This window comes from Ixodes scapularis, unplaced genomic scaffold, assembly GCF_016920785.2.
Source record: "Ixodes scapularis isolate PalLabHiFi unplaced genomic scaffold, ASM1692078v2 PGA_scaffold2__306_contigs__length_199485367, whole genome shotgun sequence".
NCBI classification, from domain to species: domain Eukaryota; kingdom Metazoa; phylum Arthropoda; class Arachnida; order Ixodida; family Ixodidae; genus Ixodes; species Ixodes scapularis.
The window spans coordinates 167,015,529-167,033,618 of NW_024609857.1; the positions used below are offsets into that span (position 1 = coordinate 167,015,529).

The window sequence follows — 18,090 nt, forward strand, 5'->3', positions numbered from 1 at the left end:
CAGGCTGAGCAGATGGTACAGGAGCTCAAGCAATTGCAAGGGCAACTACAGTAGATAAAAAAAAAAATTCAGGTTTATGATTGGTTAAACGTCATGTAGGTACAACAGCGCAAAACAAAGAAGACCAAGGAAAGGAACAAACACCACAGGACGAGCGCTGCACTAGTCCTAGCTGTGGAGCTAGTCCTCGAATTGTTTTGCGCTGTTTTATGTTTAGCCTTCAATAAAGTGACCAGATGTCTCCATTTAGGCGGGGCCAGATAACGCTTTTCCGGCCAAGGTCGCTGTCCCGCCAGCAAGCTTGTGAAACAGCGCTTTTCTTTTTTTTTAAGGGGCGAAGCTCTTTCTGGCCATGTCCTTCCGATGTCCGGCGTCGGGTGCTCGTGCTCACGAGCACGTGAGCACGTGCTCCCGTGCTCGTGTAGGGCAAAAAACAACCGCATCCCACGTGGTGAATGATGTTTTTTTTATTAGTGGTGAGAGGGAAGAGAGAAATCCCGGTACATGTTGGCCACACCTTCTGTGGGGGGCGAGTCAGTTCCGGGGTAGGGACGGGTTAGGGATAAGGGATTAAAAGAAGGAAGTAGAAAAGAGAAAAAAGAGGAAGGAGAGATAGGGGTGGAGGTAGTTTGGACTACCTATGAGAATGGACGGTTCACTGGCTCGGGGCGTATATGGCACCATGCTTTAGAGCCGGTCTATTAGATCTGCATCTTCTAAGAACGTTATGAGTAAGGCAAATGTTCTAGTGGCATCTCTTACTGAGCCTGGGGGAAAAAGAATGTCTTCAGTTGTCCCGTGGGCAACCCCTGCGAGCTGTAGTCCATCGAGGAAAGATTTCCTCGCGTCCGCTAGATTTGGACAGACCCAGATGAGGTGCTCTAGGTCCTCGGGAACGTCACAGCTTGAGCAGTTTGGGCTGATTGTGGGGTCCAGACGATGAATGGCCTTTGCTGTAAAGGCACACCCAGCGCAAAGCCTATGCAGAATGGAGGCGCTGGCTCGTGAAAGCTTTGGCGGCACACGTGCAAGTGGTCTTCCTCCAGACACTCGCGGGTCAGGATGTTATCGCTCTATTTCTTTGTGTATAAGCTGTCTGGCCTCGTGGATTTTCGATACATAGAGTGTTGGCACATTAAGGTGGTGCGCTTCTGCTGCAAGACGATCGGCTGTCTCGTTGCCTGTGATGCCAACATGTGAGGGCAGCTATTTAAATAGTTATTGCCAGCCTTTTGTTTCCAAGTTTCTTGCTGTGTGGGCAACGTACCGTTGAATGATGTTGATGGGGCGAAGCTCTGGTGGTGCTTGTGTGTAGACGGTGAGCCGCAGCATGCCGAACCTTTCGTTCGTTTTCATCCATGTCAGAAAGAGGATGTGTGGTATGGAACGTGGTTATAAGGATTGGAGCATTTGACCGCAGCGTGACATGGATGACAACGAACGAAAGGCTCGGCATGCTGCGGCTCAGCGTCTACGCAAACAAGCACCACCAGAGCTTCGCCCCAATCAACATCATTCACCACGTGGAGATGCGGTTGTTTTCGCTTTGGCTGCCCCGAACATATAGATGAAAGAAACGATCGCACCAGTGAGCTTCGCAAAGAAGATGCTGGTGCTGAAGGTTAATTTGCATATGACATCCCAGTTGAGAATTCCCATTAGATTCCACTTGGAATTTACAATTCGTACCAGTTGGGTTTTCAGACAGCCAATTTATCCCTGCCAAATGGCAGCCGAATTCGCTAAAGGGAAGCTTATCGCCATCTTCTCTAAACTGGGTTCTCAAGGGATTCGATAAACCGGGGTCAGTAAAACGGCGTTCGCTAAAACGAGCTTCTCTAAACCGGATGCCTCTGAATTATTAAATTCCAATTGGTGAGACCCATCGGCCAATGTGCTGATTGGAACCCACTAAACCAATCGATTCCAGTTAAAACCAGTTAAAATTCCAATTGGATCTAATGGGAATTTTAGCTGGGGATCTGCTATACTAAGAAATATTGTAACCAAATGTATTAGATGTGTATACCAAACAGTATGCAAATGGCAAAGAAATGTTTTCACGGTGTATACGGAATAATAGAAAGTAATGATTAGTTACCAAAATTAAAACTTTTCAAGTCTCGCAACACAATAATTCCCTCTCCCCCCTCCCCTCCTCCCTGCAACACTACGATTTACTCATGTATACACCATGGCACGTAGCCAGAAGAGAGACCCATGGCGCCCGGGCTCCCCCCGAAATCTTCCATTTTGCTGGGACCTCCTCTCCCCCCTCCCCCTCATACAGCATTTTGTCATGGGCGGGCGCCCCCCGAAACAAAATTCTGGCTATGTGCCTGCACCGTGCAATGGCTTAAATGTCGGCTAAATATTGCTTGCGGCGCTTTGGAATATGTGCCTAATAACTAGTGCATGCCTACCCTAACCGATCTGTACCCGTGCACAATCATCTCCATACTACCTCACCCCTTTCCTCCTCATGCCTACCATACCTGTCAGTTGGAAGAGCTGGACCGCCCCACCCCAGGAAGCACAACTGACACTATGGCCCCAATTAGTGTCACACATATTCTCAATGTCGCAGGGACCATGCTGCCGCCCTCACTACCAGCATCGTTTTGACCGCTGATGAGATGCAGATAATGCGGACGAAGCATCATTGTAAATAAAATTTGTCTCTCTCTCCCTCCTAGCTGTTAGCCAAACGGCTCCAATTACATAAAAGTAATCGGTTTTTCGGCTAAATGGATACAAGCTCAGCATGTTAGATTTCCTCACACCTTAGCATGGACTAACCACAAGGGCTGCATGTAACCCCCACCTCCCCCAAGGTCATATGACCCCCCCCCCCCCCCCCGAGGTCACACGACCTCTCCCCCTCCCAAGGTCACGTAAACCCCCCCCCCCCAGAGGAGATTCAAGAATGAGGGGAGGAGGAGGATAAGGAGGTGAGAAGGAAGGAGTATACCTTCCCCTCACTACTTCCCTCCTCCTCCTCAAGAGCTGCACTCTAATTCGGCATTATGGGGAGTTGTAATTGGCTTTCATTTTTTAACTTGAGATTAAAGAAAGAATATTTTATATGGCAAGATTTGTAAATTCACTCAATTGGGTATGATTGGCTGTCTCTATAGGATTCATTTTATATCGGATCCGTCGTTTACTTGCCATCCCATGACATCAGACCTTCTGACGTCACAGTTCATAAATATTTGATAGCTAAACTTACCTTATAAATGAACAAGTATAGATCAACCTTCACGATTTTAGCTGGGTTTTCGTCTAAGCATATAATGCAGTGAAAGGCATGGGAAAACTTTTAAATATTCAAATTGAAAATATTTGGCCAAAACTATTGGCTTCAAACTCAAAATCCACTATTTGCATATGACTATAACTTAGAATCAACTGTTTTTCAATATTGTCATCGGCCCACATCAGTTAATGTTTTTGTTTATTTTTGACTCCAAAATGAATGAGGACACGGTTGATCGCATAATTACCTCACGGGATATACTCGGAAGCAGGCCTGAACGTAGCGGGTCAAACAAAGAATATACAGGAAAGGAGACAATTGAGTGAGGCCTTCTGGTGCTCAACGAGAATGTACGACGACCACTGCGGTGTCTCTGTCCAAAAAGCCATCTGTGGTTCCACAACAAAGTGTCCAACCATTGGAGTGTTTCTTGAGGCTATCAACGAAAAAGGCAATTTCATTTGAACCTGCCTTCGTGTTTACTCGAGCGGCTCTGAAGAGAACAAATAAGTGAAACAAGTGCCGGCTTCCTGCACAATGTGGGGACGGCTTCCTTGAAAACGAATAGGGAAGAGGAGACGGTGACCCGCTGGGTGTAAAAATGACAGCACGGACATATCCTACAAAGGCGAAGGGAGAGGGGGGTGCAGACACAGCCCAGACGGAACACTCAGAGACATATTGCACGAGCACCGACACCCGCAGATGGTCCCCACATGAGAAGAGTGAGACAAAGTCAGTGAAACGGCCATTGTTCGCCGCCCCTACCACCACAGGTGCTGCTTCCTTAAAATTGGTTTCGTGCTGACTCGATTCTCAGTCGTGGTGCTAAACCAGACAATTTTTTTGTTTGTTTAATGTGTGGAGTTACAGTTACAGTTACCCAATACAAAAGAAACAGTCTTACAGTTACAAGTTACCAGCAGTAAAGAGTAACTCGTTACCGAAAAGTAACTCTAGCTACCAGTAACGCTAGTAACTATAGTTACTGCCCAAGACTGCTTGTCATGCACGGTCTGGATACGAGTGCTTCGCTCTTACCAGAGCTTTGGTCGTATAAAAAGCGGCCTTTGAAGCGTCATCTTCGATGTCGCTCATCAAAAACATTGGCTTATCAATTATTGCAAATAAATTATGCACATCAAAATGCTGAGCTGGAAAATCACGCAAAAAAAAGAAACACCCTTCGAGTTTAAATTTTTCTAATTTCTCAGTTGACCTTTCTTCTTACTGTAGTGTAACAAATAAAATAATATTGTTTTAGTTTGTGATTTCTTAAGTCCAATTTTTGTACTGTAACGAGAAGGTAACGGCGTTATTCTTTTTGCAGTAACTGTAACATTTTACTTTTTGAAGCCGGTAACTGTCACTGTAACAGTGTTACTTTTCCCCCCTAGGTAACTGTAACTGTAACACTGTTTGCTGTTACTTTTTGCTGTTAACGTGCCCACGACTGATGACGAAGTTCAATTTCTTTGTTATGCTCTGGTAGTAAACACCGGGCTGTGGGGACAGGTTCAGATAAAGTACCCCTTACAGTTTGATCTCCTGCCCATCGTATTATTGGGCACCAAACAATGGTTCTGAGTGCTGCAACACTTTGCGCACCATACTGCTCGACATTTAAAGTCTTTACCCAAAAGGAGACTTTGCTATCTTTGACGACTTAAATTTTCCAAACATTGACTGGGTTCATCTTACCACGAGCAGCTCGAATGCTGCGCGAGAGTTTTTCAATAACTGTTCGAATTTTAACCTCACCCCAGTTGTTGAACAACCCACCCGTGGCGACAATATTCTTGACCGTACCCTTACAAGCACAACAGAAATAATAAAAACTGTCAACTGTGTTGCTGGCTTAGGTGACCACGGCATCTTGATCATCGAGTTATCTATCCCTGTGCCCACGCTGAGCCCAACTGTTCAAACAATTCGTGAGCTATAACAGAGGTGATTACTACGTCACCATAAATCGGAACGTGTCATCGTTCTATCAGTCGTATGTCGAAAACCTTCGTTCAAGATCGGTGGAAAAAACTCGTCACTATTTAAAAACAAACTTAATATTTTAACTGAGCAATTTGTTCCGAATGTTATTGTACACAGCGACGGGCATAACCCCTGGTACAATATAAAACTTTACAATCATTATAAATAACAAAAAGAAGCGCATGTATAAAAGAGCTAAAAAAGTAAATAATAACAAAGTCTGGGACAAACATTTCTCATGTCTCAAATCTTGTACAGAGCGTAAGGTTGACGAAAAAAAAGTTATTTTCTTTGGGCCTGCCACGAATTCTGCAAAGTAACCCCCAGAAGTTCTGGAAGGTATTTTCACCCAGAGATAATACTGACTCTATCCGACTAAAGAATGAAAATGTGGACGCAGTGTCTGAGCCACATTGCACTACAGCTTTAAACAAATATTTCTCTTTCATACTATCAAACGAAAGCATCAATCATATACATATAGTTTGCCTTGCTCTGGTTTTGAGCCCATGGCCCCCATTGACACTAACATTTCTGCTTCCAGAATACTTTGACTTATAGGTTTAAAACTCTTATCATCTTGTCGTCCAGACAATATTAGCCCCAAGATTCTTAGCAACACCAAAGTAATATCTAGTGAATTCCTCACATTCATATTTTCTTAGTCATTACAGCAGTATTGCCTATACTCCGTTTCACCTTCAGTCCGAGCGCAGCGGACGCTAGGAGCTATCCCAGCCAATCCAGCGTTGAGAGAGTGTCATGTGACCTTGAGCTCCCTGCGTCGCTCTGGCCAACCAAAAGGTCACACGATTTTCTCCCGACACTGGATCGGCTGGGATAGCTTGTGGCGTCCAGTGTGCTCGGACTGAAGGTGGAACGGCGTATACCATTGGACTGGAAGCTGGGGAAGGCCATTACGGTCTTTAAAAGCGGTGATCGTGTGCTGGCCTCAAACTATCATCCCATATCATATTAAGAAGCCAATCATATTTTTTACAATCATCAATTCATGAATTTCGTAGGGGTTTTTCATGCGAGACGCAACTTTTTGAACTCAAACACAAGTTAATCACTAACCTTGACTCGCAGGGCCAAACCGATGCTGTATTCCTCGACTTCTCGAAGGCATTCGACAGAGTTCCCCATCGTCATCTAATTTCAAAACTTTCTATCCTGGGTATCGACCCTTTGGTCCTTTCTTGGATTCATGACTTTCTCTTTTCTCGCACTCTGGCTAACAACCATATGTCAGACTTTACTAACGTTTTATCTGGAGTTCCACAGGGGGCATTACTAGGTCCACTACTGTTTCTTATTTTTATTAACGACTTATCAATTGTAGGCTTTGTCTCTTTGCTTACGATTGTGTCCTATATCGCAAAATTACTGTCTGATGACCATTTAAATCTTCCGAGTGATCTTGACCCGATTCGTGCCTGGTATCTCAAATGACTCATGTCATTAAACATGTCAAAATGTAAAGTACTTCGCTTTAATTGGAAACATGTAACATCATGTTTTTCGTATTCCATTGGCTCTGGACTAATCATCTCTGCCTGCCTCCATCTATAAATATTTTGGTGCAACACTGCCTATTGACTTAACCTGGAATAACCACATTGAAACAGACTCAGCAGAGGCTTCGCACACTCTCGGGTACATCAAAAGAAATCTGAAGGTGCCACCATCTCATCTCCAGATAATGGCATACGAGACTTACGTTGGACCAAAGTTGTATGCAGCAGCAATTCGCAACGCTCATCAAATTTATCCCATTAACCATCTTGAGTCGGTTCAAAATCGCACGGCCAGGTTGATTCTTAATGATCATTACCGAAGAACTAGTGTCTCTGCACTGAAATTCCAGCTGTATAAGTCGTGCCATAAGATATCATGCTTAACCCCATTTCATAAAATTTTCTATTATAATCCAATGCTTCATAACTCACTGCTACTTCCTCCTAGAAGAGCATCGGCACAACTAAACCACCCCATGTCACATATCTCGGATCACAAACTACTTCAAACAATCAGAGAGGGAGAGAGAATAAACTTTTATTCTGAGCATTTCAGCACGATGGTCTCTGCCGGATGGAAGGGCTTCCCTCTTCACGAGATCCTATATGCTGCCTTGTCTGCCTGGCCCCTGTTGACCAATTGAAGCTGATTCTCCAGGGCGGGGCTGGACAGCAAGTTCTCCCATCGCTCTACAGGGGGAAGGGTGGGAGTAGTGGGTGGTCTTGATTGAATCTACACTCGCCTATTTTGTGACGGAGGGTTCCTATCTCTTGGCACACTGGGCAGTTCCCACTGTATTGAGTGGGGAACATATGCGACTGAGTAAAAGGGGTGGGGGAAGGACCCCGACTGAATTTGCCTATACGCTACCTGTTCCTCCAGCGTTAACTTAGGATGTGGGGCTGGCAGTCTTCGCCTATCCTTGCAGTAGAGTGCGACTAGTATTTCCTTTTAGGTCACCATGGGTTGGTCCTGTACCTCTTCCATGGCTGTGGCCCGGTAAGTCAGCGCGCAGGCCTGCTGGTGAGCAAGTTTGTTGCCCTCTACCACGGAGTGGGCAGGTACCCATTCAAATTCTGTGGGCTCCTTTGGGGGTCTTTTGTTTTTGAGCACCTGCAGCGCTTTTCAGGACACCAAGCCTGACTGGAAGCTCTGGTATGCTTGGTGCGAGTCGGTGATTACCCTGGTTCTGCCCGGCAATAGGTGACCCCGTCTTGTTCCACAATGCTTCGATTACTCTTTTAGCTATAGTCGGTTACAAGTCAAGAAGGTAGGAGAAGCTCCTCCCACAAGTGTGATGCGCCCGTTTCAAATCTCTCCGCAGTCGAAAGAAGAGTTCACTAGCAACGCTCCTTGTTCCGCTTGAATGGATTCCCACTTGTCTCCGATCCCACTTTTTAAGAAAGCGACCACTGTATTCATCGGAGAGGGAACCGAGCCCCTGAAAGCAGCCTTTGTATCCATCGGGGGGGGGAAGCTAATCTTCGAAAGTCGTATTTGTTTCCGTCGGTGGGGGAGAACTCTAATCTCCCTCTCGTGGCTTCCACAATGCTAAGTCAAAGTTGAAAGATAAAGCAAATATGTACAGAAAGGCAAGACCCTCCTCGCGCGTTGACCGCGACGTCACGGAAACGGTGGGACGCTATTGGATGCTGAGGTGGCGGAGGGATATCTGATTCCCTTTGAGGGGCATTTGCCGCTACCTTCTTAAACTGTAACTGACTATATAGTGTATTTATGTACCAGTTTTATTTCACACACACTTGTTCTCACTGTTTATATTACTCACCAGCACTGTAGGTGCCAGCCACCTGTCTGTTCATATGTTGATCTTTTGTACTTTTTATGTACTTCCCTTCCCCTTCCCCCCTTCCCCCCCCCCCCCCCACTCCTTATGTAATGCCCCTTTTGGGACCTTTGAAGTTACAATAATAATAATAATAATAAAAAAAAAAAATAAAAAAAACTGCCAGCAACATTGGAAGAATTTAGGAGCGGGGGTGGGGCCAACAAGTTTGAATTCCTGTGCTGACGCAACTTCACACATAACTTGAGCACATTATATCACATTCCTACCCGATCTGATTGTCTGATTGGCATTCCTAATCAGTTTTGTTTTCATATGTTCAGTGACAATGCAAGCCAGTTTTAAATACTCTACTTTTATAATATTACTTTTCCGTACTTAATTCTCACTGCAACATTTTCATGGCGAGCGTACTGTTCTCCAGATCACGAGAGCCGCGCACAAGTAGCGAGCCTCAGTTTGGGCATCTAGGACGTAGTACGTAGCAGTTGTGCGTCTCGTACGCACTGCAAAATCTGCGTAAAACGATCCAAACTTCTTTCAGCAAGCGCTGTGACCCAAGGGGGTATCGGAGGTCGAGTGTGTTAGCGCACCGCAGCTCGTACAGCGAAAGGTCCCGCTGCCAGGGATCCCCACCCCCACCGCGTTTCGATCTGTTGTGAGGCACATACCCCAGGCTAGCAGTCGTACTGTAGTGGCTAAATTTTCTCATATACAGCCTGAAACGGTGTCGCCAGAACCTAGACAGGCCGATCGCACGCTATTTAAAATAGTGAGCGTCTTATTTTCTTCCGATGTGCCCAAAACGACGACAGTGCATGCGATTGAGACCAGCGGACAGGCGGGCTACCACTCTTGCCTTCGAATCGTTCGGGAGTCGGGCACCTGCATTTGCACCACGATCGAAGAAACAGAAAGAAGCGATGTCAAATCACATTCACACAGAATCACTCCAAGCTTCCTTGCTTGTGCCGTCAGCCGTATCAACGCTAATCAAAATTAACAACGCCTGCCGCGCGCGTTCCGCTGCTCATACAAACAACAACAAACAATCAGGGTATTTTGCTGCAGAAAGTTACTTCCGCCAGTTTTAGCGGAATGCGGAGCTCAACTGGCTCAACCCCTGCTGAACCGACGTTATTCAAGGTATTGAATTTGGCGTAAGGGTAGTGTGTTTGGGGTATGCGAAAAAGACTACGGTATTGACTATGGCGTACGCCGAAATGACTACGGTATTGATTTTGGCGTACGCCATAACCACTACCGTAGTCGAAGCAGAGGGGTAGTGAGATCGGCGTCCTACACCGGGACATTTCCATTTCCAGTGAAGCGCTCTACCAACTGAGCTAAGCAAGGCTAGAGAAGACGGGTTCTATCAGCTGCCACCAGTCAACACCAACAAGGGGAGTGGTTGTTTGGGCGAGTTGGTTTGACATCTTATACAATCTTGTGCGCAACAAAGACGAGGACAAAAGCAGAGAAGAGGACACAACAAGGCACAACTTTCAACTGAATTTTATTGAAAACGTGTTCCGGTATATATAGTCTCAATCATCGTCACAATGACAAAAAAAAATCCCATGACAGAGCATAACTGGGAAACAACACTATCTCGTTCTCAGGAAAAACAATTCCTTCTCCGATAATGCAATCGACGGCATAGCAACACACATGTCTCCTAAATAATCAATGTGCTCGGCTTCTATGATTTTGCGTGTTACCGCTGACTTGCATTTCCCAATTTTAGAGCGCAGCTCTTAGGCGCCCATCTCCGGCTTGAGCGGCGTCGGCGTCGGCGTCGCCGTCGGCGTAACCACGCGTAACCCTCATAACCCTCGTGAGGGTTACGAGGGTTACTCTCGCGAGGGTTACGAGGGTAACCCTCGTGATCCTAGTGAGGATAGCAACCCTCGCGAGGGTTACGAAGGTTACTCTCACGAGGGTTACCCTTACGAGGGTCACGAGGGTTACCCTCACGAGGGTCGTGAGGGTTATGAGAGTTACCCTAACGAGGGTCACGAGGGTTACCCTCACAAGGGTTACTAGGGTTATGAGAGTTACCCTCACGAGGGTTACTCTCATGGGGGTTACGAGGGTTGCCCTCACGAGGGTTATGAGAGTTACCCTCACGAAGGTCACGAGGGTTACCCTCACAAGGGTTGCTAGGGTTATGAGAGTTACCCTCACGAGGGTCACGTGACCCCTTTGATGTCACGTGACCCCCCCCCCCCGCCGAGGTCACGTGTTTCCTAAGATAAACACGCAGTTATTTTAGAGCGCAGCTCTTAGGGGCCCGTTCCCGGCTTGAGCGGCGTCGCCGTTGGCGTCGCCGTCGGCGTCGGCGTAACCAACGTCATCCCAAGGTCACGTGGCCCCCCAAGGTCATCCCAAGGTCACGTGACCCCTCCCCCAGGGTCACGTGACCCCCAAGGTCACGTGACACCCAAAGTCACGTGACCCCTCTGAAGTCACGTGACCCTCCGAGGTCACGTGACCCCCCCCCCGAAGTCACGTGACCCCCCAGTCACGTGACACCCCCAGGTCACGTGACCCCCGCCGAGGTCACGTGACCTCCCCGATGACGTCAAACGGCATCCGCATCGTCATCATCACTGATGACGTCATCAGTGATGATGACGATGACGATGCGGATGCCGGTGAGGTCATGAGTGACGTCACTGATGACGTCATCAGTGATGATGACGATGACGATGCGGATGCCGGTGAGGTCATCAGTGACGTCACCGATGACGTCATCAGCGATGATGACGATGACGATGCGGATGCCGGTGACGTCATCAGTGACGATGACGTCATCGGGGAGGTCACGTGACCTGGGGGTGTCACGTGACTTCGGGGTGGGGCATCCGCATCGTCATCATCACAGATGACGTCATCAGTGACGTCACTGATGACGTCACCGACATCCGCATCGTCATCGTCATCATCGCTGATGACGTCATCGGAGTCCGCATCGTCATCGTCACTGATGACGTCATCAGTGACGTCACTGATGAGATCATCGGCATCGTCACGTGACCCGCCAAGGTCACGTGACCCCCCCCCAGGTCACTTCACCCTTCCAGTACCCTTCCCTCCTCCTCAAGAGCTGCGCTCTAATTCGGTGTTACAGGGAGTTGTAAACGGCTTTCACTTTTTTAGAGCGCAGCTCTTAGGGGCCCGTTTCCGGCTTGAGCGGCGTCGGCGTCGCCGTCGGCGTAACCGCGAGGTCACGTGACCCCCCTCCCGAGGTCACGTGACCCACCCAGGTCACGTGACACCCCTAGGTCACGTGACCCCCTGAGGTCACATGACCCCCAGAAGTCACGTGACCCCCTGAGGTCATGTGACCCCTTGAAGTCACGTGACCTAAGGGGTCACGTGACCTGGGTGGGTCACGTGACCCCGTGAGGTCACGTGACCCCCAGAAGTCACGTGACTTCTGGGGTCACGTGACCCACCGAGGTCACGTGACCCCCTTGAGGGCACGTGACCCCCTAAGGTCATGTGACCCACCGAGGTCACGTGACCCCCTTGAGGGCACGTGACCCCCTAAGGTCATGTGACCCCTTCAGGTCACGTGACCCCCAAAGGTCACGTGAGCCCCTGAGGTCACGTGAGCCCCTGTGGTCACGTGACCCCCTTGAGGTCACGTGACCTCAAGGAGTCACCTATCCCTCAGTACGCTTCCATCTTCCTCCTCAAGAGCTGCGCTCTAATCGGCGTTACAGGGAATTGTAAACGGCTTTCATTTTTTACGCATTCATCCAACAGTGGGGTACAACCGCATGTCCTGCAATGCAAGTCAAGAAAGCCACCATTCTTTTTAGAGCGCAGCTCTTAGGGGCCCGTTCCCGGCTTGAGCGGCGTCGGCGTCGCCGTCGGCGTAACCAAGGTCATCCCAAGGTCACGTGGCCCCCAAGGTCACGTGACCCCCAGAGGTCACGTGACCCCTCCCCCAGGGTCACATGACCTCCAAGGTCACGTGACACCCAAAGTCACGTGACCCCCTGAAGTCACGTGACCCCACGAGGTCACGTGACCCCCCCCCCCCCCGAAGTCACGTGACACCCCCAGGTCACGTGACCACCCCCAGGGTCACGTGACCCCCGCCGAGGTCACGTGACCTCCCCGATGACGTCATCGTCACTGATGACGTCACCGGCATCCGCATCGCCATCATCGCTGATGACGTCATCAGTGATGTCACTGATGACGTCATCAGTGATGATGACGATGCGGATGCCGGTGAGGTCGTCAGTGACGTCACAGATGACGTCATCAGTGATGATGACGATGCGGATGCCGGTGACGTCATCAGTGACGTCACTGATGACGTCGTCAGCGATGATGACGATGACGATGCGGATGCCGGTGAGGTCATCGGTGACGTCACTGATGACGTCATCAGTAATGATGACGATGCGGATGCCGGTGACGTCATCAGTGACGATGACGTCATCGGGGAGGTCACGAGACCTCGGCGGGGGTCACGTGACCCTGGGGGTGGTCACGTGACCTGGGGGTGTCACGTGACTTCGGGGGGCATCCGCATCGTCATCGTCACAAATTACGTCATCATTGACGTCACTGATGACGTCACCAACATCCGCATCGTCATCATCGCTGATGACGTCAACGGTGTCCGCATCGTCATCGTCACTGATGACGTCATCAGTGACGTCACTGATGACAGCATCGGCATCGTCACGTGACCCCCCCCCCCAGGTCACTTCACCCCCCCAGTACCCTTCCCTCCTCCTCCTCAAGAGCTGCGCTCTAATTCGGTGTTACAGGGAGTTGTAAACGGCTTTCACTTTTTTTGCATGTTGTTATTGTGCTCGCGAAGCCGATCGTTTAGGCAGCGCCCCGTCTGCCCGACGAAGTGGCTGCCACAGGACAACGGAATGCGATAAACCACGCCATCTGTACAGCCGACAAATATCGTTATGTGCTTCTTTTCACATCCGTGTTTGGCACGCACGCCAGGCTTTGATAGTTTGCACAGGTCCATGAGCTTATTGGGTGCAGAAAACACTACCTTTACATTTGATCGCATTGCTATTTTCTTTAGATTGTGCGACACTCGCGGTGTATATACGGAATCACAACAACTTTTCCTTTTTGTCGTACCGGCTGGCTCCCATTGTTTTCTACGAGACAGCGCTTTCTTAAAAGGCCTTCCGCGACCGCAACAAGAATGTGTTTTGGATACCCAGCATGCGAGCAAGCGCAAAACTTGCTGATTAAAACCCTGCGAAATTAAATTAAAACCCTGCGAAAAACCAGGCGAAAATTTCTAACTGGGACCAGTTGGCACCTCAACTGGTTTCAACTGGGACTAACTGGTCCCAACTGGGAATCAACTGGGACCAATAGGAGTCCAACTGGGACCAGCTGAGGGGTCAACTGGTTTGAACCATTCTCAGTTGGGAGTCAATTGGTTTGACTCCCAGTTGGGAATGGAGTGCACTGGAACCAGTTAGGAAAGTAACTGGTTGGAGTGATTCCCAGTCGGACTTCAAATGCCTTTCCCGTTCCCAGTTCACACTGGGCAACAATTTGGACAAGTTGGGGGTGTATTGACCCTTGCTAATGAAGAAAACTAAAAACACTAACATTTTTAGATTTATACAAATAGGGAATTTTTAATTACTCGGGTACATTTATATATTTATAAAAATAATATAAAAATGTTAATTAACTAAATAATTTTTAATTGGAAAATATAATTAGTGACAAATGTGTTCACCTAAATGAACATTTAGTGCATTATTAAAATATATTAAAACATTTATTTAAATACCTACATTTTTTTTTTTTAATAAATAAATTTATTTTTTGACTAATCAGAGCTAGCCGGCCGCCGCCGCACGCGGGTGCGGATTAGTGGTACGCGCTGTCGACAGATGGCGCTGCCTATGCTGACGCCGGATCCAAAGGGCTCAGCCGTATTCATCCATCCATCCATCCATCCGGAGTCGGACGGACGCTGACGGACGCGGTAGAGAAGGGTCGCCATCGCCCAAGTTGGCGTCGTTATGAAAATGTCAAAACTACAGCTGCGCTTCTTTGGACCTAACTGTACACACACCACGGTGGCGGCGGTGAACTTCGAGGATGGAAAGATGCAGTTCAGCGATCGGAGGGCACCCAGGAAAGACCGGACGGAAGAGAACACGCCGCGGAGAGCACAATGGCGAAAATGGCGGGAGGTCTACCTCGAAAATGTTCGACTGTTGTGACAGAGATTGCAAGGTGGGAGCGCTACCACATCTTATCAGGACTTCACCTGCGCAACGCAGGATCACGGGTGAGCACCTTTCTTCACGCGATGGGAAGAGAAGCTGAGGACGTCTTCACTAACAGACGCCAGCGGCCGATCTTCCTTCATCTCATGAATACCACCTCTGAAAAAGCGATTCAACCGTCGCAAGCAAGTGGCTAAACCCGGAGCGTGTACGTCACCGAACCTATTTAGTTTCATTCTCCAAGTTTTTGACAATAAAGTCTTGTCAACCTTCCATTTTGTGCCGTGTTTCATTGTTACTGGAGTTGGTGCCAACTCCAACTGGGACCAGTTGTAACTGGGACCAATTCCAGCTGGGACCAACTCCAACTGGGAATTGTTCCATAAACCAGTTGCAACTGGGACCAACTGGTCCCAGTTGGACGACTCCAACTGGGACCAGTTGCAACTGGGAATTGTTCCATAAACCAGTTGCAACTGGGACCAACTGGTCCCAGTTGAAAATTTTCGCCTGGGGGATCAAATGCTCACAGGACTTTTTTAGTACATTGGTGAAACACAGGTTAACAATACTCCTTTTGACTAGCTTGGAGTGGGCTGAATGAAATTGGGAAATCTAAGTCAGCGGTAACACGGGAAATCATAGAAGCCGAGCACATTGATTATTTGTTTTTCCTGAGAACGAGATAGTGTTGTTTCCCAGTTATGCTCTGTCATGGAGTTTTTTTTTTTTACTTTTGTCTTTTTGTTGTAATTGTGACGACGGTTGAGACTATATATACAGGAACACGTTTTCAATAAAATTCAGTTGAAAGTTACGCCTTGTTGTGTCCTCTTCTCTGCTTTTGTCCTCGTCTTTGTTGCGCACAAGATTGTATAAGATACCAACAAAGGTGAAAGGCTTGCATTTTAAGGTTATGATTAAATTGCGATTAAATGCCAAGGTGCGAGGACAAACACAAATCTCCAAACACAGCTAGGTGACTGGTGCGCGACCGAAAAAATCTGCATGTACTGATCATAATTAAAATATCTCGTAAGAGTTACTACATTTAATCCTTATGCAACTGCTCCTCGTTGCCATCGCTAGGGGATTCTTTTCCGCGTCTGGCTAGCGGAGAAGGCATGCCCAGCCCTCCGTCTGGTGCACGCTCTGGATAGAACTTGCCCAGTAGGAACTTGGCTGTCCCTATCCGCACTCCGAGTGCGGATAGTGGTAGATTCTTATCCGCACTCCGAGTGCGGATAATTTTGGATTCTTATCCGCACTCCGAGTGCGGATTGCGTTGGATTCTTATCCGCACTCCGAGTGCGTGTGGCGAAGAACTTGGTGTGTGGCGTGGCGCGACTTGGACGCGGGAAACTTTGACTTGCGATGTTTGTGGTGTGACATCGGCATGTTGGCAGCACCGATTTCATAGAAATATTAATGGTTGTGCGGTGTTTAATTGGGAGGAGACCTGTGTTTCAGAATTAATTCAGTTTCAAACAAATGTATAACTGTAAATATATAATTAAAACAGCACGAACGAACACAAGGACAAGTAGAAAAAAGGACACAGGCACAGTGCTGACTCACGATTTACTCTCTTTTTCGTCTTCTTAAAACACATCAACATAAGAAGACGCGAGTCAGCGCTGTGTTTGTGTCCCTTCTTCTACTTGTTCTCGTGTTCGTTTGCGCTGTTTTGATTATATGTTCCCTATTCACCACCGACTAGCTCACCTCCAAACATCACTGCAAGTGCATAATCGCATCTTTTTTTTTTTTTTTTCGAAATCGATTAGCGTTATGTGGTGTATTTGGGTAGAAACTGAACTGCACTCGCGCCTCGGGGGCTTGAAAAAAAGCATGAAAGCAGGACGTAAGCAATCCTATTGTTTCTTCAGAATCTTCTTTTTTTTTTTTTTTCTTTTTTTTTTTGTTAAACAAAATATTATTATTTGCAAAAAAAAAAACGGAAGTTGGTTTAAGATTTGTATTATAACGCGCCTTCGCCCCAGTCAGCACATTAACATTGTGTGGTGCTTAGCTGATAGGGGCAGTAATGTGGAAACGGTGGGCGGCTAGCAAACAATTTTCAATACACAATTGCCCCCCCCCCCCCCCCCCCCCCCCCCGGCCCCATCACACACACACAGAGAGAGATGTTCAAAACTTCCGCTGCCGCCACGCCCAAAACCCGCAAGCTCAGTGTTCGGCACCCTCGGAGTATATGTTTAACATCCTAGATCACACGCAACCACACAAAAACATCTTTTAACAGCCATCACATCTATCGTCGTCTACTTATAAAAGCTCAAATCAGTCTATTAAAAACAATTACAGTAACAAAAGGCCGGGGACTTATTAGGCATTCCCTCGTCTAGTAGTGTTGAAAATGTTGAGAAGATTGAGCCGGGAAAGAGGGGGGTGGGGGGGGGCTCTTTTTTAATAATATTGTTTACTGGAAATGACTGATTTTCCTACAGCCTCCCCCCCCCCCCCCCCTTTCCTAAGCCACCGCCTCCATCATCTAAGCACAAGACAAAACACGTCACAAATTGTACACTGCTCTAGTTTGTCTTTTTTTTTTTTTTTCGTCAATAAAAATATTTAATCCTACAGAAAAAAAATAATCGCCAGAACTTTTTTTTTTTTGGGGGGGGGGGGGGGGGGCGGGATTGTGAGGTTGATGTGTTTGGGAACACACACACACGCACGCACGCACGCACGCACGCACGCACGCGCACACACGCAGACACACACACACACGCACACGCATTGATCGCCTCTATCCGATCCCCGAGGCGTGAGTACCGTTTAATCTGAAGCGCACCACCCAATGCTATTTTTTTTTATATATATAAAACAATAAAAACATTTGCTTGAAATTATTTTAATTATGAAACCAGAACCACCAATATTGCCACAGACTCGTCGAGGCTGCCAACACGCCAGTGAATCAACACGAAGTTGAGAACCACTGTGTTCATAGTTTCCCGCGACATAATCGCGCCACACGCGGAGTGCAGGTAAAGAAAATCCAACGTCTTCGTGCCAACGTCTTCGTACCCCCGGTGCTGCGGCTGCCCGGTGCCCACCATACGCTATGCCGTACGCCCCGTACAGCGTCCGCGCCTCCGCACGCAATCCGCACTCACGCGCTCGGAGGCTCGGAGTGCGGATAAGAAGCCAACACAATCCGCACTCGGAGTGCGGATAAGAATCCAAAATTATTCGCACTCGGAGTGCGGATAAGAATCCACCACTATCCGCACTCG

At 48.0% G+C, this 18,090-nt stretch overlaps 1 protein-coding gene across 1 annotated transcript in view; it reads left to right on the forward strand.

Annotated features, from left to right (window-relative positions):
- LOC8037688 (raf homolog serine/threonine-protein kinase Raf) overlaps positions 1-18,090 on the forward strand; it is a 120,989-nt gene that overhangs the window by 21,608 nt on the left and 81,291 nt on the right. The window lies entirely within an intron of this gene.